General features: G+C 37.3%; 1 protein-coding gene across 3 annotated transcripts in view; it reads left to right on the plus strand.

Annotated features, from left to right (window-relative positions):
• The window catches only part of LOC121643022 (complexin-2), an 83,207-nt gene that overhangs the window by 30,002 nt on the left and 32,380 nt on the right, over positions 1–20,825 (plus strand). The window contains exon 1 of one of the 3 annotated variants that reach the window (XM_041990178.1): positions 13,504–13,591. The exons of the other annotated variants lie outside the window; for them this stretch is intronic. The gene's annotated coding sequence lies outside the window, so the exon portion shown is untranslated. Of the gene's footprint in view, positions 1–13,503; positions 13,592–20,825 lie in introns of those variants that run through there. 3 annotated transcript variants of the gene reach the window in all.

Raw genomic sequence — 20,825 nt, forward strand, 5'->3', positions numbered from 1 at the left:
CCCCTTTCGGCTACTGTATTCAAAGATGGCAAAGCAACATGGCAGCCTCCGGTTGGGTGTGCCGCCACCTGCGTATTTATAAACAACTCATTCTAAGCTACGACAACGCTATCATTTGGATGTGATTGTGATCAGACTTTGGTAAAATACATATTTATGAAAGCGATACTTGATTTTTGCTTACAAAAAAACAAATAAACTACAAATTGTACCTTTAATATTTGGAGAGAGGGAATCAAGTCTTCAAATTGAGAGCAATCATCACCTTTTTTGAGTGTTTATGCCCATAAGTAGTATCACGCATGAAAAAGTGTATAGTTCACACAATTAAATAACAACATAGCCCACCTCAGAACATTTGGGTGACTGGTTTAGATGTATTCAGTATACAGCACAGACAGAGAAATATTGCAGAAAGATTGGACTCCAGAGCAACAAGGCTCCACAAAACTGCCTACTATTAATCAATTCAAAGCTTCTGGATCAATAACTCATAAAATCCCCTCATTGTAAATACACAAGATATGTCTCTTTCTAACTGTATGAAGTCTTCCACCAAACCTGAACAATAATACAGCAATATTTTTATAATAAGCAGTAACAGGAATATTACAACCAGACCAAAGTGTAGCAAAGTGTAGCATCCCTTACTTAACTATATTAGCCCTGGCTTCACAGAAGGCTACTTTCTAAAAGGGTAATATAAAGCCAGTAACAAATTCATGTACTATTTTAATATTTTAGAAGACATGAAGACCAACTCCAAACATTCTCCCTGTAAGATTGCAAAACTTGGACATCTCAGCAGGACTGCACTCTTAAGGCAGATTTATACTCGCATGGCATCTGCATCACCACTGTAGGCACCACGTATGTCCACAGAGGCTCGACACGCATCTCTTCCAGACTTGACGTGCACCCCTGATACGCAGATGGTTACACAAGGTACTCACTTGTGATTGGTCAGTTTGGGATCACGTGTTGCTGGATATCTGGATTTCTCGCTGAATTTGTGTGGTAACCACCGTTTTTAAAAACAATAGCCAGTGGACCAAGTTGATGTGAGGCTGATCGAATTATTTCTTTGCTTTCTTCCACAAGCTAATAAAGACACTGAACCGTACTGGACGCCATTGTTGTTTTAAAACAGAAAATACCTACCGAACAAAAGTGAACCATCAAAAAAACTCCAACCTGGTGAGTTTACCGGCTGATACCACCCCTGCTGCCACCTTCAGATTAGGATGAGAAACTGCAACACAACCCCAAAACGACACATACCCCCTACACTCGAGTGTAAGAGCAAACTCGCCAGTATCAGCTAGCCGACAGATGCAGCACGAGTATAAATCTGCCTTTACTTATAATTCTGTTCGACTACAAATGACATCTTCGAAATTGCAGATTCTTTCAGAATCATTAATTATCAAATGTTGAGGACTTCTACTTCCTCAGTCATATTAAATCAGCCTGGCTTCTGTTATTTGAACACCACTGTTTATATTGTCCAACAGTTATCAATGCAGCGCTGAGCTGTGTGTGACCAGGAAAGTGCTTTGTGCGGCTGTTATCAAGTATCTTGTGGTTACGGTAACCACCTTGGGGCTGCTAAAATGCTCTGAAATTAGTCAGAAATCAGACTCAAGGAAACTAAATTTTATTTTGCTGTAAATTATATGGTATGAAATGTAAGGAAAGGCAAGGGAAATTTATTTCTGCAGCACATTTCATGTACAAGACAATTCATGTTCAAGACAATATTATGGACTAGCTGAACTGAGTCTTTGGATCTAAGAGCTCTGCTAGGTTTATATTCTCTGAACATATGACAGATGTATTCTGGACCTAAACCGTTCTGGGATTTGTAAACAATTAGTAGGGTTTTAAAATCTATTTTATGACTGACTGGAAGCCAATGTAAAGATTTTAAAACTGAAGTGATGTGTTCAGGTCTGCTAGTCCTACAATGGTGCAGTTGATACTTGGACTTCCTTTGTGACTCTAACGGCCCACCTACTTAGTTTTCTTACAGTAATGGTTGTTTACTTCTCCTCCATCTGTCATTTATTTTCTTATTATGTCATTGTCTTCTATTTTCCACACATAATTTTCTTCATCTGGACACTTGGTCTCTGTCTTCTTTTCAGACCTCATCTACATTTTCATCCTTCATTTTGTTTAACCATCCATTTTCCTTCTCTTTTTTCTTTCAGTCCCTTCTTCCGTCCTCATTTCTCTCCTTATATATGTATCCTTGCACCCCTCCTCCTCTCAGTCTTTTCATTTTTCTCTTCAGTCACCCAACTGCAAGACAAATGGACGAATGCCTCATTGGTGATATATAGCCTGCTTCCTCCCCCTCCATCCTCTATTGCCTGAGGGAAGGAGGCAGGGAGGTCTGCAGCTACATGCGCTGTACAGTATATCAAAAGTAGCCAGAGCTATTGGGTCATATTTATGTGCCTCCAATTCCAGACATTATTTTTGAGACTTAAAGTGACAAAATATTCTCTTGTTGTACACTTTGTTAATTTTGTCTCCATATTTATGTCCACAAACAATACATTTATCAGTCTGCTTAAAATACATAAAAATTATTTCTTGAGTGCTTCATTTTCACATGACAGGTTATATTGCCACTAAATAAATATTCTCGAATACTCTGATTTTAAGATTTTAAATTACTATTTTATGTCTACACAAGCGGATTCATACATAATATGTCTTAATTTTGCACTGAAGCTTATTATCAATACTGGTTTGACTCCACCTCATGGTTCTAGTCTTTTTTTTTATTTTAAGAACTTCTCAGCAAATCATGCCTGAGGGCTACATATGAAAACTTTCAACCCAACAATAGACAGAGATGAAGCAATGAAGCAATCAACTGAAACCATCTAAATGCAACGTCAGATGAAAAACAGCACATCCTGTTCCTCTGCTCTATGATATATTTAACTAAACTTACCCAGCGTGCAGAAACAATAAGTGAAAAACTAAGTCCACATTTACTGCTTTCATAACTCATTTGATTAGCTGCTGCTGCTAAAAAAAAAAAACCTGCTTGATTAATTGATCATAATCAGTGCGAGCACCTCTATGACCAGAAACATTTGGCAGTTTGCTGGTCTGGAGCATTCGGGTATGTTTTAACACAATGGCAAAGAGAAAAGACATCATCAATGATCTTAAACAACGATTGCTGCACATCAATCTGGGAAGGGTTATAAGGCCATTTCTAAACTATTTGGAGTCCATCATTCTTCAGCGAGAAATATTTTTTCACAAATAGAAAACATTCAAGACAGCTGTCAATCTTCCTGGGAATAGATGTCCCACCAAGTTTAACCCAAGGTTAGACAGTGCAATGCTCAGAGAAACTGCAAAATACTCAAGGCCTACATCTCAGTTCATGACAGTGCAATTAAAATAAAGACTAAACAAATATGGCTTGTTGAAAGGGTCGCACAAAAGACTCTCTTGTGTCTACAAAAACATGGCTACATTGCAAAGTTTCATCCAAACAAACTAAAGAACAATGTCCTTTGGACAGACCAGACCAAAGTGGAGATCTTTGATCAAAACACAGCAGCATATTTGAAGACAAATGTTGACAAAGAAGAGGCAACAGAAGCTATTTAACCTGGCAACAAAAACCAACATTATCCACTGGAGTCAAACACCAGATGTACTGTAAGTGGGTGCTGGATTTTTGTCCAGTGTGAAAAGTAAATGGGGAGACTGGCTGTTGTTAGGAAGAGTGCACAAAGAAGAAGATAGACAGCCAAGACAGAAGGATGGATGGGTAAATGAATGTTGCTCTGGATCAGTCCGCGGTGTAAAATATCAGCAGATGATTAAATGTCAACAAATGCGCAGCCCCTTTTTCTGTACGAGGTGAATGTGTCGGCAGCGTTGGAGGATCTTTTGTCTTTCTGAGTCTTTTGTCTTTAGGCTGAATAAGTTCACTCTGAAAATGTCACCCGCTGTTTGGTTTCACTCCATCACCAGCTCCTATTTCTTTGGTTGTTGTTGTTTTGTTTCTTTGTTTGACTTTTTTAGCTTCTACATGTTTCATGGAAATGACAGTACCAATCATACTCTCTTCTTTTACTGCCACATTTCTCTATTCATCTTTATTCATAAGTAAATACTTAATTTTTGTTTGTTTATTTATTTATTTATTTATTTTCATTTTCCACAGTGTCTCAGCCCTGCCTGAGTGTTTGGCCTTATTTTCCTCATGAAAATTGTCTATTTGTCCTTTGAGAGTCTAACGACAGACTTCGTTTGAGAGAATCTTAGCTGATTGGAAGCTTGCATTCTTAATTTGTTCAAATCCAGGTAAAAATTAAGTTTCTTCTGTGTCTCTTAGTGAAAAAAGCTTGGTGCGTCATTTTTTTTTGTTTGCTAAATATTGGATTGCCTGATCCTTCTTTGGATCCACTTTATACAAAGCTTTTCAGAGCCTTATGCACTGTGTCTTAGCAATTCTCAATTTAACCATGGTTTTACACTTTAAATGAATCTGTGTACTAAACAGCATGACTTCTAGTACTTTCATTGGGGGCATTTCAACAACTATGAGAAATACTGCTTGATCAAGAAACAAGCATCTATCCTAAGAGCGTAAAATGTAGGGGTGCTGCAGGGGATCAATCAAGTATTGGACATGTGCACGCACTAACTTAATCAGCAATGTTCAACTGGAAACGTTGACTGAAAAGATAAGAATTACTCAAGAGTTGCTTCTGATATTCCAACCCATTGCCTACAAAAGTCAATAAACATATTATTTTCTACAGTGTCGAATGTAGAGCTGAGATCAGCTTAACAGTCTCCTGCATCACCTTGCCTCAGTAGGTCATTGAGCTGTTTTAGTTGAATGCAAATGATGGAAACTGAACTGAAATGTGCCAAAGACATTATGTTCCTATAGGACAAGGATCACGAACTCCGGGCCTCTTGGACCAGTGTCCTACAGGCCTTTTTTTTTTATGTTTCAGTGTTGCAACACACCCGGTTCAAATGAAATGGTTCTCCAACAGCTTGTTGTCAAGTTCTGCACAAGCCTCTTAAGGACCCATTGTTTGAACCAAGTGTGTTGCAGCAGGGAAACATTGAAAACCTGTAGGACACAGGCTCAAGAGGTCTGGAGTTGGTGACCCTGGCTCTAGGACATCACTTAGCTGCTTAGTGGCTACTTTTTCTAATATCTTTGCCATTAAAGTCAATTTGGAAATTGGCCTTTTTTTCTGTGCAGGGCAGGATCCAGGTTTTGTTTTAGAAATGGTTGAACAGCAGCTTGCTTGCAATATGTGGGAACACATCCAGAGGTCAAAGATTTATAAATTATTGTGAGGATATAAGGGCCAAGATGTTATTAAAATATGCTGTTAGGTTACAAAGGACTGAATGGTTAGGACCAAAATACTTTCAGAATCTTCTGCTTCCTTATGAACCAACCAGATCATCAGGGTCAGGTCTACTTTCTGTTCCCATGTAGAAAACTAAATATGGAGCGGCAGCATTCAGTTTTTATGTTCTTCACATGTGGAACAAACTCCCAGAAAATTCAGAGTTAAAAACCTTTCTATTTGCTGCCTACTGTCAAAACAAGTGTTAAATTCCCCACACTGTAACTTTATTTCTTGAATTTTATCTATTTTATTTTTGCTTTTTTATCTTTCTGCTTTTATTTAATTTCTTTTAAAGATTTTTTCATGCACCTGGTATTGCTTCCTGCACTCCTTTGCTTTTAGTATTTATGTAAAGCACTTTGAATTGTCTTGTACGTGAAATGTGCTATACAAATGAATTTGCCTTGCCTTAAAAAGAAAGTACTAAAGAAATCAAACGGACTTGGAGCAATTTTCATGGAGTTGACCAGCTTATTAAGCTCATGCAGGGAAATTGCAGACAAACTCAACTCTAGGCTAATGGTAAGGCTAAAGAGGGCATCTGCTTTTTGGGAGCTGGTTCCACAGAGAGTGGCCTGATAATTGAAGGTTTTGCCTCATATTCTACTTTCGTAACAAGGAATCACAAGAAAACCTGCAGTCTGAGAGTGCTGTGTGTGAAGTGCTGTGTTGGGAAAAGATGTAACCATGAGATCTTTAAGATCCAAGGAAGCTTGGTCTCTAAGAGCTTTATATGTGAAGAGGAGAGTTGCTATGTGTAAGAGATTTCAGCAGTTCTATCAAGTGAATTTTACATGAGACTTGAAATGGAGTTTCCTTAGTAAAACCTCACAGGTGTCATCTACTGGAAAAATATCTGGAGACTTTTTTGCAAACAGAGGTGACATGTTTTATGTAAGTTTTTGGCAGTTATATAGAGAAATAGAAATTCTCTCTTTTGGCTGAAATACAAAAAAAAAAAAGTTTTATAATTCAGGTAAACAAAATGTCTAAAAGAAATGCATTTCTTCATCATCATAATAACTGACTATGAGTGAAGTCAGTTTGTGTTGATGGTAAACTGGTGAGCGCATCACTTTAGATCAACAGCCTCTTCAGCTCAGAGGAGGAAGAAATCAGACGATAATGAAATAATATGTTAATGAAATGATAATGTTTGTTTTTCTGAGTTTCGCTCTGTTAATCCAGCTTCAGATTATCCTGAAACACCTGCATGTCTTAATCACAGCTTTACCAAATCCATGCCATTGCTGTATGTTGAAAGATGTATGAAACCCTTTACAAATCAAATTTAAGTGCCCCAAGAGTTTTATTGGCCACAGTTCTGGTAGTTTTGTTATTTAATAGGGTTGAGATTTTGCTGTTCAGTTTGTGTCTCATTACAGTTTAATTATTATTATTATGACAAATACAGGACCGAGCACTTTAATTTTCATTATTTGTTTCCTTACACAGATGTAACTTAAGTTTCAGTTCATCAGCTCTTCTACATTCTGTGTACATAGCCACATGTTTATACAGGATAATGTCTTAACCCATATCTTGCTACTGTTCAATAGGCCACAGGCATATCTTAAAATCCACTTCCAGCACAATGTTTCCAAAGTCATTACTTTTTGTCCCCTTCCCGCTCACTTGTACTTTTCTACTGCCCAATTCACCCAATACTTGTTCATGTTTGGAGCGGAATGAAGAAATGTTAAGAAATTCATTATTACAGAGTTGTCCATGGTTTTAACTTTGATCATGATGGAATTTATGATGATTCCCATCATATTGTGAATGCTGTCTGACAGAAAGCAGGAACTTAGGGATTTATTGTTATCTCACACTTTATAACCATGGATTGTACACTATATGGGCAAGTGGACATTAGACTTGGTTTATTGTTTGCAAATGGAAAAGGGTGGAGTTCTGCCTCCAGGTTGGGAATGAGTCATTGCCTTAGAGCAAGAGATGGACCAACATATTGGGACTTCATCAACAATAATGACACCACTTCCCCACTCTGTTGTGGTGAAAAGAGAAACGAGCCAAACGGCAAGATATGTGTTGAGACATTATCCTCTTGATTTATTGGTCTGTTTATGCTCAAAGCACCATCTATGGTCACCAGTGTTTGGGTAGTAAACAAACAGACATGAAAATGGGTCAGGGGTGAAAAACGTGAGAAGGATATAACTCCTCCAGGGGGATCCCGTAAGAAAATTTTGGGCATTTTATATTTAAAAGCATCACTCTGGTGAATTTTGAGGTTTGTGGTTGTTCACACTTAGTTCAGACATTATGTTAAACAGATATCTGTTCACTTGAAAAATCTGATTTCAGAAAACACATTTATACCAATAGTAGAAAAGCACTAGCCTACCCTAACCCACAAAGTAAAACTCTAAATTGTTTGTCCCATAACATTAGTTCTACATATATAGTTGGATTTCAGATTGAAAGGCAAATGTATTTACAGTTACAATATGATGAATAAATAATATAAGGTAAAGTACCATAATAGTATGAATGCCCAGCATCCACACCAATTTTGTACCTTCCAAAGAACATCACTTATTTGATATGTCCTGTGACATCTGCCAGGGAAATTACGAAAATTTGCATACATAACCTAACGTTAATTTGTTGACTTTGATTCTATAATGTAGCTAGCGAGTGTAGCCACAAAAAGCTAATGTTAGCTTGCATCAGTTAACGTTACCTTTAGCCTCTCAAGCTGGTTCCCTCAGCATCCACCTAAGTCCAAACCAATCTGCGAATGAGTCGTAACTGTCATCTGCTCTTAGTCTCTTAGTTCAAGTCTCTCTTCACATGTTCACAGCTCATTGTAGCTCTGCACCACCCTTGTGTACAAAAACGAAGTCCTAATAAAACTGTTTCTGGTATAACTCCATGTCCCATCCATACCCCCTCCCCTATCAAAAATATTTTTCATTGGTTCGATACGATTTAAGTAGGTCACCTATTCTGGATTCAAAGCAGCAAATTTCGCCTATAAGTGAGGGATTTTCTTGTCTGCCAAAGGAATATGAACACAAATACAAGTGAGGTGGTGGTTCAGGCATCTCATTAGGATGCCCCCTAGTTGTCTCCCCATGGAGGTTTTTCAAGCTCGAGAGGAGATCCCGGGGCAGAGCCAAGACTCACTAGAGGATTATATATTCCCTCTGCCTGGGAATGTCTTGGAGTCCCTCAGCAGGAGCTGCAGTGTCACAGGGGAGAGGGATGTCTGGGTCACCCCCCCTTAACATGTTACCTGACCTTGGTTAAGTGGCAGAAAATGAACAAATGAATGAGACTGGGCTGTAAGGAAATCAAGTTTCCATGTCCTTTGCAGAAAGTTTAGGATTGAATATACAGTAAAATAATAAGGAAGACTGAGTTAACAGAATAATTTACATCACTGTCTTAAAATAAAATTTTATTTCTTGACTTTACAGTTAATTATTTTTAAAATCTTGGAGTATAGCGAAGCCATTTCCAGGAAGTGACCAAAATCCCACATATATTCCTGAACTTATTCTTTTAGCTTCTTCACAGATGTGACAATGACCAGTGATAGCCAGAACACACAAACTGCTTTTTACAAGTTTACCTCTCACATTTTGGGATCTTGAGAAATAAAGCTATTGTGATTGTGAAAGTACAGCGGGTACGAACAATAGGTCGCCACAAATCTAAGATAACAGTATCAATATGGATAATGGGAAGGACAGTTGCCCTTGGCTTTGGACAATAGAAAACTTAGATTTTAAAGGCTAAATCTTTTTCAAATAGATGGCATAGAATAGTGATTGACCGCAAGACAGAAAAAAAAATAAAAAATATATATATATATATATATATATATATGTGTGTGTGCAAGGCAAGGCAGTTTATATGTATAGCACTTTTCATGTACAGGACAATTCAAAGTGCTTTACATAAAACAAAGGCATTACAGATATTTAGAAATAGAAACACATAATCACAATAAAATAATAAATTACAGTTAATATGCAGATTTCATGCATAGGTGCATGAGAAAAGAAATGTTTTTAACCTGGATTTAAAAGTGTCTACATTTGGTGAAAGCTTAATCTCCACTGGCAGTTTGTTCCACTTGTTTGCAGCATAACAGCTAAATGCTGCTTCTCCATGTTTAGTCTGGACTCTGGTCTGGACTAGTTGACCAGAGTCTTTGGACCTAAGAGCTCTGCTAGGTTTATACTCTCTGAACATATCACAGATGTATTCTGGGCCTAAACCATTCTGGGATTTGTAAACAATCAGAAGGGTTTTAAAATCTATTCTGTGACGGACTGGAAGCCAGTGTAAAGATTTCAAAACTGGTGTGATGTGTTCAGATCTCTTAGTCCTGGTTAAAACTCTAGCAGCAGCGTTCTGGATGAACTGCAGATGTTTAATGCTCTTTTTAGGAAGTCCTGTTAAAAGACCATTACAGTAATCCAGCCTACTGGAGATGAATGCATGGATGAGTTTCTCTTGGTCTTTCTGGGAGACTAAACTTTTAATTCTGTTGATGTTTCTGAGCTGGTAAAAAGCTTCTTAGTGACAGCTTTGATGTGGCTGCTGAAAGTCAGTTCTGAGTCTATCAACACTCCAAGGTTACGAACTTGGTCGGTGACTTTAAGAGCCCGAGTCTCCAGGTGTTTACCAATGCTGACCCTCTTCTCTTTGCTACCAAACAGAATAATCTAAGTTTTGTCTTCATTCAATTGTAGAAAATTCTCCCTCATCCAGGTGTTTATTTGTTCCAGACACTGACACAATAGGTCTATTGGACTGCAGTCATCTGGTGACAGAGACACATAAAGTTGTTTATCATCAGCATAACTTTGATAATAAATGCTATAGTTCTGTAATATTTGACCCAAAGGGAGCATAGACAAGTTTAACAGAAGAGGTCCAAGGACTGACCCCTGGGGGACTCCACAAGTCATGGTCACTCGCTCGAATTCATAGCTGCGGATCATAACAAAATATCTCCGGCCTTCTAAATAGGACCTGAACCAGTTAAGGACCACTCCAGAAAGTCCAACCCAGTTTTCCAGCCTGTGCAGCAGGATTCTGTGATCTACAGTATCAAACGCAGCACTGAGATCCAACAGAACCAGGATTGATACTTGACCAGAATCAGTATTCAACCTAATGTCATTTAACACTTTGACCAGAGCTGTTTCAGTGCTGTGAGGAGGTCGGAAGCTGGACTGAAATTTATCAAGATTTCCACTTTCATTTAAAAAGTCATTAAGCTGGTGAAATACAACTTTCTCAATAATTTTGGAAATAAAAGAGAGAATATATAAAAGAAACACCAGAATGTCCAGTGAAAACAATGTGGGCAGAGGGAAACAAAACAGAGGAAGATAGAAACAGATGGAGAGACGACTACAACAGAGCAGAGTGTGAAAAGAAAAAAAGAAAAAACCCTTATTATTCTGTTGTGTTGTATTCAGGGCCATGTGTTAAAGAAAATTTATCATAGTATTTTTTAAATGATTGTTAGGCTCTAGTGGCCTTTATTTTAACAGACAGGAAAGATGAGTCGGAGAGATCAGGGAATGAGCTGCAGGATGGGGCCCCAGGCCGGGAGTCGAACCGGGTCCAGCTGCAGAGCTGTAGCCTCTGTACATGGGATGGGTGCTTAACCAGTTGAATGACACACTGCCTTCAGCATAATATTTTCAATGATGCTTTCAGGAATGGGGAGTTAATCTATTGATGGACTACTTATAAAACTCTGGTTAAAATCAGCTCATGCACAAATTTAAGTGGCTTTAACTGGATCATATGTCTGTCATTCTTTCCTTTTTTCAACACAGTGAAAACAGATCTGGAAGTTGATTTTATGTTAGATTTTTTTTAAAAGTCAACAGAGATTTTCCAGAATGTGTGAATGTATAAAGTGCTCAGGAGCAGTCAGTGTTTTCCTTGCAGTAGACAGCAGTCGGAGCCGCTCAGACTGTAGAAGTGAAGAAAGCCAAGCTGCCAGCTACCTAAATGCCTGAAGAGCTTTTTTGCAATTTTAAAACATCTCAAACTTCACAAATGTGATGGCTGGTTCAGCTGCGAGTGCTCAGATTGCCATTTCCTGCAGTAATTACTCTTAAAATGCTTCCCTTAAAGACATGTTTACTAAGTTTTCTTACTGGATTTTTGTCATTTTGGATGTTTTATGTTATGTCAAGAATGATGCTATCTATTGATAAGGTTACCATGGCTACAGATGCCTCTCTGGTACAAGGTCAGGTTGTTTCAAAAATATCTTGTGTGAGTGTCTGTCTTCTATTCAGTCTTATTTCACATCTGTTAATACAAAGAAAACCATCTTTGACTAATGATGGTACTTGTGAATAGGGGGAAAAAATTTATAAAGACAAGACATAAAGAAGGGAAAGTTTCATATTTTAATCTGGATGCCATCTGGAACAAAGTTGTTCAGCTGAAGTCACACTCAAGACAGATCAAAAGGGCTGCCAGCATTAAATATTCAATCAGATCCTGAACAGGAATAGTTGTAAATTTGTAATGCAATTGTAGGAAGACAGAGCTAAAAAAAGTAGCTTCCTCAAGCTTAAAAGTATTATTAAAGTCTTCAAGTTAAAATTAGCCAGCTCATACAGAAGCACTTTTTTAACATTTAAGGCAGGCCAACAACTTGTAAAGAGGATAAATTAATTGCAGCCATGTATCCTCTTTTTTTCCTTGCAGCCTGTGCTGAGGGAATAATTTGTTGCCAGGAAGTTACATTAATAAATAATGTCATCGAGTGCTGGGGTCGGTGGCTGGCAGATCTGAGAGGGAGGCACGACGTTAGCAGTTCATCATTAATTCATCCACCGATGTCTGCAACATTTATCTTCTGACTTTGTGATGGTTGCATCATGAATGTATAATTTTGTAATGTGGACAGAAATATTTCATTCCAGACAAAGTAAAGTTTTTTGTTCACCACATGTACCACATTATGTACCACATAAATAAAGTCTCACACACATACTTGTACACCTGAGTGAAGTAGCTGTGAATGAAAAATTAATATTTTTGTGGTTTTTTTCATGGTTTCTGGACCAAGAATTTTGTAAATCAAATTTCTTTCACTTTTGTCTTTGATTCATCATGATTAAGAACCAAATATTAAGCAACATAAGTCTGAAAACAGAAGGATGCTTTATGATGCTGTAAGTGGTTACAGTGAAAAAGAAGATTTTTTATTGTTTAGGTATTAAAAAGCCAAAGAAAATGTCTAATATATATATATATATATATATATATATATATATATATATATATATATATATATATATTTAGGTGAAATTTAAATATGATGGGTTAAGCGTAGTATTCTGAGAAGTGGAAATTAAAAATAAATGTTAAAAACATACATTCTTGTGAATTTGTTATGTGTTATATTAAAAATCAAAGAAGTATGGGACTAAAGAAAGTCTGACCTCATGACAGCACCATATCAAACATCTGCAGATCAAAGTTTGTCTTTTAAAAACTTTCTAGATAAAGTTTCACTCTGAACATTTGCAACAAACCTTCCCCCTTGTGGATTTAACATGAATCACCATAATTATTAAATTTTTCTGTTAGTGAATGTGAATGTCTGCTGCAAGTCTTACAACAGAGTCTGAAAAGTCCGAAAAATTTATGGGGCTGATCCTTTGAGGAGCTTAAATTTCTGCATGATAAACTCAAGTGGGGGGGACAACTGAGAAGCATGTTGCTGTATTAAAAAATATGCCCTTGAATGTAGCATTGCATGCACCCTCCATTAGGGCTGGGTAATAAATCTCTGAATAGTTAGTATGAGTATCACATTAACATGCAACTGCCTTGATTTAACCAGCACTACCACCACAAGATGGTGCCAATTTACCAAGCAGCTTACCAACCGCTAGGAAAAACAACAGCTTCAAATCCAGTTATTTAAATAAATAAAAATAAATAAATAAAATAAAATACAAGTTTTATCAACAGTATAGGTGGTTGTCGTCATAGTTAAGTAATACTGTGTTGTTCACAGCTAACAAAAAAAACACATTTTTGGTGCGCTACGCCCCATTAATGGAATTTGTTTAGCCCGAGTTTATTGTCCCATCAAGAAAAACCATCAGCACAAGCCTGAAGGAAAGTGAAGGTGAGCTGAATACTCAGTAAGTGTTGAAAAGTTGTCTTTCAGTCACAGATTCATGGACAAAGTATACAACAGTCGTATGTAACTGTATATAATCTGCAGGATATTTGAAGAATGACTAAATAATTCTCATTAATATCAAACTTTTTTTTTTTTTTTCCAAATGCCCAGCATTTGCTTCAACAAGTGAACAAGCTGCACAAGTGAACACAGGGATTGTCTTATTATTATGTAAATGAAGGTTTTTATTAGAATATTTTGATTTTTAAAACTACTTATGACAGGAACTGAACGAAGATTTTTGACCTGGGTTTCAGAATGAGATGGACCTTATTTTTAAGTTCTCTATTTAATAATGAATATCAGCACCTTCAAATCTGAGGCCAGGGTTCTGTCTCTGAAGAAATTGCCCTGCCCTGTTCAGAGGTAGAGTTTAATTACCCCTGGGTCTTTGCAGCCGATTGGAAAAGAGATCCAAATTGATTTTCACTTCGTGGTGATGCAGTGGTCCACTGAAGGAGATGAATCAGAAACTAAAGCTCTACTCAACTTAAGTATCCACTCATGTTTCACCATGACCTCTCAGTAGAGCCAAAAGAATGATGCAAATGCCCATAGAAGGTTTTCTTTGAATGGTGGCTGGACTTACTCTCTAAGACCAGTTTAAGCCAGTGTTTGATCTGGGAGGTTGCTGAGCATCTTCCCCTGTTAATATCATGACCCTGAAATGCAATAAGCAGTGTGGGTAGTCAACAGACATTTTCATTAAATTCAGGCGCCACCTTCTTGACCTCCTCAGAGTAACACTAGATCTTTAATTTATGAAGAATGCAACCCAGTCGGATAAACCCCAGCTTGGACTGCGTGAGTTAAAACTCACCACCAAATAAAAAGTGTTTTCTGGCATTCCCTAGAGTACTTTATTCCTTGACAGATGAAGACAGAGTGCTGTGTTAGAGGCGTTGAAGCTGCTGTGTGAGAAAAAGAATCTGCTGTTAGGCATCCATCTTGGTCCATTTGTCCAGCTGTCAGTATCGTGTCCCCCAAAGGATGAAAGCTAGCTGGGGGCAACTGTGTGTGAGCTGCAGCCATCAGATGACTTTGATTTTTCTTCCATCTGTCCCTGAAAATGGTTGATGGGGACAGCAGAGACTCACCTGTAATTTGTCTTCTTTAACTGAGCGTCCAGACGAGGACTTTCTCCCGTGGTTTGTTTTCAGTTCCATTGTTACAGGGACCAATAACTAAAACTAGATGGTACTGTAATGTAGGTGATGTTTCTTATCTTCAGTACTGATTTGCAAATGCCTTTCGTTCACAAGGAGACTTTGCAAAAACTTGGAAGATATTTTTTAAGGCTAAAGTTGGACATTTAAAGAAATCTTTCAGGATCAATATTTGAAAGGGAACTACTAGAGTTTTGGGAGATTATTTTCCATCGTGGTCATTATAGAAATTTAGAATAAGGAAAACATGCTGAACAAAGGATTTATTCTTCTATTATTAATTTACCGCTAACATTAGTAACAACTAAAGGTTCAGTAGGAGCAACCAATAAGGTGGCCACATTGAATGGGCATGTTTAATTTATATATTTATTTATTTTTCTTCTTTTTCCAACCCCCAATCAAATTCTGTCAAATTCTGCCAAATATTTTTATCTGTGGCAGGAAAATAGAGCAACACAATATTCAGTGTGGTCAAAATTACCACTTGTGGCCGAAGTAGGAAGAAATAAACATATTTCCTTCATCCTTTATATACTAAATGTAAAAAACTAATTTGAATGAAAACGTAAATAGTTTTAGTAAAGGTTGAGGACCAGCAAGAGTTTGACATTTTATCTGAAACAGCTATTAAGAATACATTTTCTAAACAGTCTGAATGTCTGTGTCAGCTGTTCTAGTGTTAAAAATGTTTCCACATGTTTGATGATTTCCTGGCTCACAGACAAAGACGCTGGTCTTTTATTTTATCATTTTACAACCTTAATTGGAGTCAGTTTGCTTGAAACTGACACAGACTGGGTGTTGAACGATGATTGGAGTTTGGGTGTTCTTTTTTATTTGCTGCTAGTGTTCATTGAAATTAGCTCCTGCATAACACTGTGTTGTTTTCTCATCATTTAAAGAAACAATAGCAGCCCTGCTTTCTGGATCCACACGTGGTTGTGAAGCCAGTAATGGATCTGCCGTCTCTGGACTGAAATCACATACATTTGAAACTTGTCCTTGCCTTTTCTTCTGTCTTCTTTCAAACAATCTGTCATAAACATGTTCCTCTGACAGACTCATATGCGCCTTGCTGAGCCGCTCCAAACCTCCTCTTCAGCTTTGAAACTCGGAAACAACTTCCAATTAACTGGATAGGATCAGCGAGCTGTCCTGCCTGGCCCTGATAACATTATCGCACGTCACGCGCTGCTGCCAGCACCCGGATTATGAAATTAAAAAAGAAGAAGAAGAAAGGGTGGTGGAGGAAATATGGTTGGGTGCTGGTGGAGGCTGTGATGAGGCGAGGTGGATGGGGTGGGGGTCAACCTTGGGTGCTGTCATAAGTGACTGTGTGGTATATTTGGCCCTCTTTTAAAAGGAGGGTTATGTAAGGTTTTAAAGGCCCTCCACTCTCACCAGAACAGAGAAGTTCAGTATGCTGGAGAGCTGCTTCAGCTTCTGGTCTAACGCTAACCGCCCACCGATAAGCTGTTACATAACCAGCCGCTGTTCTGGTCTCTGGTGTCTGAGGAGGATGTAACTGGAGGCAGGTAGCAATGCTCCTCTGCTTTCCATGATAAGAAAGGATGAAATATTCCCGCCTTTCTCATGTGGAGGGTTATCTAAGGCTGTGTTCCTGTTGTGGAGAGAATGTCGACAGCATTGTTTCTGTGTTTCTGTTCTGAACAAATTTTCTCTGTGGAAGCTGAAATGTCCCCAGTTGCTTTGCAAGAATTGGGAACTCAAAGCAAAGCAAATTCACTTATTAAACCAAAATGAGGTCTTAGAAGCTCTTGCAGATCCTGAAGGAAGTGAAATTTTTCTTACTTAGATTTGACTACATGCTAATACCAAGTACAGACATGAGTACTAATGAATCCCATTACACTTCACTGGTAAGGTGAAGCAGAATGTCAACTGTGACGACTAATTGTGTGATATATCAAATGATCATCCTGGAGACATACTCTAAATGTAATGCTGGAAAACTGTCAGAATCTTCAAAACTAAGGAGGATAAAGTGGTTTTGGGATGTGACAAAACGCTTACATGTCCAAAATAAGGTCCTCTCACCAAGATAAGCCAAATTCAGATTTTGAATACATCAAGGCTTGTCATGCAGTGTCATAATCAACTCATCAAGTATTTGACAGATAGAAGGTGATACAGATTCACAAGGAACCTTTATTTACTTTTTCTCAAAAGCTTCATATTTACTTAAACAGCACCATGTTGCTGACAACTAGTCAAGTTTTACACTTGACTCTCTTCTGTTGTGTTCTTCTTCAAAGGGTAACTTGAGTGGTTAGTTTGACAGTCACACTCCAAAGAAACAAAAGACTGGATATCTTTATTCTACATTTATGATTTGGCCATAGTAAATGCAATGTTTTCATGCACTTTCTTTTTCTGCAAAAAACTTGTAATTTGTAAAAAAATCTGTAAAAATTTGTAATGAAAGCAACGTTACAAAATAGTTGCTTCCACCAAAATAATGTTGTTGTTCAAATTCTGTGAAATATCAACTTTAAATGTGATCTTTAAAGTTTTAGAAAACCTAAAAACAGAAACATTAAAGGGTTTAAAGAATGTATCACTAAATAATTTAACCCATAAGAGCCCAACATGACATATTTGTCACATACAGTTTCTGAGACATTTTGCTTCAATTTATGCTATAAACTTTGCTCAAAATCCTGTTGAACACAATCTGATACTTGTCTTCTGTCCCCTAATAGATACCCAGAGGCAGAAAACCATATTATAATATTTTTAAACTACCACATGGTAATAAATGGTAGATATCCCCCCCAAAAATTGTTAATTTTTTTGTTACATTTTGTTATAATGAGTCAAATAAAGACCTCATATTTAAAAAAAATTGGACTTTTCTTACCATTTTTTCATGGGGTGGGCCTTAACGGGTTAAAATGGAAATGACAGAAACAAAAAGTCAGTGGTATACAATTTTCATCATAACAGCATACTAAATAATACTGGCTTAATCTATTCCTATTGCAGGCCACTGCCTCTGTCTGGAGGAGGCTACAGCAGCACTGCTGCTCATTGAAAAGAGGAATAAACGATACATGCTTTCACATCAGTCTCCACAAATCTCTGTTACACCAGAAAACGTTGCAAGATTTGTCACTAGTTGCGTTTTTGAAAAAGAGTTGCTAGAGGGATCTAAATACTCGCTAAATACAGCAACAAAGTCATTCAGTTAACTACACAGCAAGCTATTGGCTTTTTACGTACTTGCACAGGTGCACATGCAGTAAAACATTAACTCTACTGCTCCAATTTTATGTGCACGAATGTGCACATTCATGTGGTATTTCGAGCCCTACTTATCTCATATTAAATACATGTTTAATGTCACTGTACAATTATCTGGACAGATGGAACATATCTAACAACAATAAACTGGTGCACTATAACTTTAGCATTTATAAAATACAGGTTACATCATATTGCAGACTTGCGGGAGTATAATGAGTCAGAAGGTTTGGAGGGTTCGGAAGAGCAGGAGTGAGAAGAATATGGACGACTGACCAAAAACTCATCCTAACCCCAACAATGTTGGAAAAACTCTTCTGTCACAAGTGTCTATTGCAAACATGCATATTTACTGGATTGTAGTTTTTCTGTTCTTGTGACACAGGCAGTCCCTAACAGTTGCCTCTCCGTCAGGTTGAATGTGAAAAACTAAACCTGCTTTACACCAGGTGACGTTTTCAGCCATTTTTAATTCGGAAAAAAAAAACATTAAAAAAAAAAAGAAAAGCCTAAAACGTCAATTTTCTTCACAAGATGCTTCATTCACAGTGAATTCAATGAAAAGCTTAAGAGCTACAACTAAGTGTCATTTGGCCGTCTAATGTAAGAGAACAATGAGTTGTACCAAATGGGATTTAAATGACAAATTTATTGTTCACATATTATCAGTAAAAAAAACATTACTGTGCAATGCTTTTTTTTACTGATAATATTTGAATAATAGTTTGAGTTGATTAGAAGAACATTGCTTTGGAAGTTTGTTTTCTGCTGTTAGATATTTTCAGATGCATTCGTTTCTATTGGCAGTTTTATCAGTTTGCATCAATCTCAGTCTTTCTGTTTTCAGATATTTGTTGTGGCTGTGCAATTTTTTTTATTTATTTTTATTTTATTTTTAATGGTTACTTCAGTGTTGAAATGTCCTGTCCTGTCTTCACCGCGGGACAGTTGGAAACATCATTTTGATTCCTTTGTATGTCTTGTACATGTAAAGAAATTGACAATAAAGCTGACTTTGACATTTGACTATATAGTGATGCCATATTTTATCGACATAATGAATAACAACCCATTGTTTACCGATATCACAAATCTAATTAATTCTATTCAATTTGGGATCCAGATGATAGCTCATGCTGATGAACACAATCACTTCCATTCACATCAAATCACAAAAACAAACATCAGCCTAAAATGTAAAATATCAGAATGTGATTTTCTTCCTGAGCTTAATCAGACTTCAGCTTGACTTTGGCTTCAAAAATGAAAAGGAACGTGTTGTTTCAACAAACACAGATTGCACCACATTCTGGTTTTAAAATGTTCACATAAAGGAAAAGAAAGCTGAAAGAATAACTTTTCATTTGTAGACATCAGAGCAGGATATGGTGTAAATTAGGGATATTCAACTCAACTGTCCTGCAGGTTTTAGATGTTTCCCTGTTTCAGATTATTGGGTCATTGTGTGAAACTCGATAACATGCTGTTGGATCCATTTAATTTGAATTAGGTGTGTTGGAGCAGGATATAGTGCAAAGCTTACTCCAATTTAGAATCTCAAACCAAATATTTTTACAAGTTAAAGTAACAAAGGTAGTACAGTCTGACTATTCCACACCACACCTGTGGATGTGCGCCTTTTACTCATCAGATTAAACTCAGACATTTTGGTTAGAACAAACAAAATGGAAATCCACATTGTCTTCCTGAATTTTGACTTACAAATTGTTACTATATCTATGTTTGATCCATGTTTCGTTTGGATTGATGCACCAATGTACTGTTACACTTGAATCCACCATGTCATATCAGTGGCAGCATATGTTGCTGTAAAGTTTTGGTCATTGGGAGGTAGAGTAAGGCTGTCATGATGAAGGAATCTAATAATGCTGTTTTTTCCTGGAATGAGGACGGGGATGTTTTTCTTGTGTAAAATATGATGTTTACATCATAACAGCATCATTTTCAGAACTGTAAGTGCAACATTGAGGACCTTCAACTCTGATCTCTCTGCTTTGACCAAAGGACAGAGAAGGAATAAATTTGGATGGCCAAATGAAGGCCCCAAGAGACTTGATCTGCACACCAGGTTTACATGGCAACCGATTTCAAAGTTATGAAGTATCAGAGCTTTCAGGACATCTGATGTTTGGATCTGGATTGCAATAACTAGTGAAGTGTTAGCTGCAGAAAGTGTTTCTCTTTCTCTCAATGACAAACCATTACATCTCACCTGGTTGCACGATAAGACCTGCAGGGTCAGTGGAAGTGATGAGATCCAGGCAGCCATGGACGCCCGTATACTTCGCGCTGAGTCGATCAGCTACCTCTGCTACATCAGACTGACTACAGCGTTTTTGGCTTGATATTTCCAGGGTCTAGCAAGCCAGCGTCGTTTAGTCCAATGTCAAGGTTTTGTACAAATGTCTTTTTTTTCCTTTTTTTTTTTAATGCACATGAAATTAAAAAAAGGAAACATATCAGGCATTGCTGTTGCTTAGCAACCCATGAAGTTGATGCAAGAATAACTGTTAATAAATTAATTTTGCAGCAAAAAGAACTATTGATCAGTTGTCATGACAACCGCTTTCATTAATTTTTTTCTGGATAGAATAGAAATACTTTATTAATCCCTTTGGAGAGTCCTCAGGGAAATTTGGGTACCAGCAGCAATACAACACCAACAGTAAAGCAAGATAAGCACAAGATATAATATATACAGGTATAAAGTAAAATAGAGGCAATATTTTAATAACTTTT

The sequence above is a fragment of the Melanotaenia boesemani genome, chromosome 7 (genome assembly GCF_017639745.1).
Source record: "Melanotaenia boesemani isolate fMelBoe1 chromosome 7, fMelBoe1.pri, whole genome shotgun sequence".
Lineage (NCBI taxonomy): Eukaryota > Metazoa > Chordata > Actinopteri > Atheriniformes > Melanotaeniidae > Melanotaenia > Melanotaenia boesemani.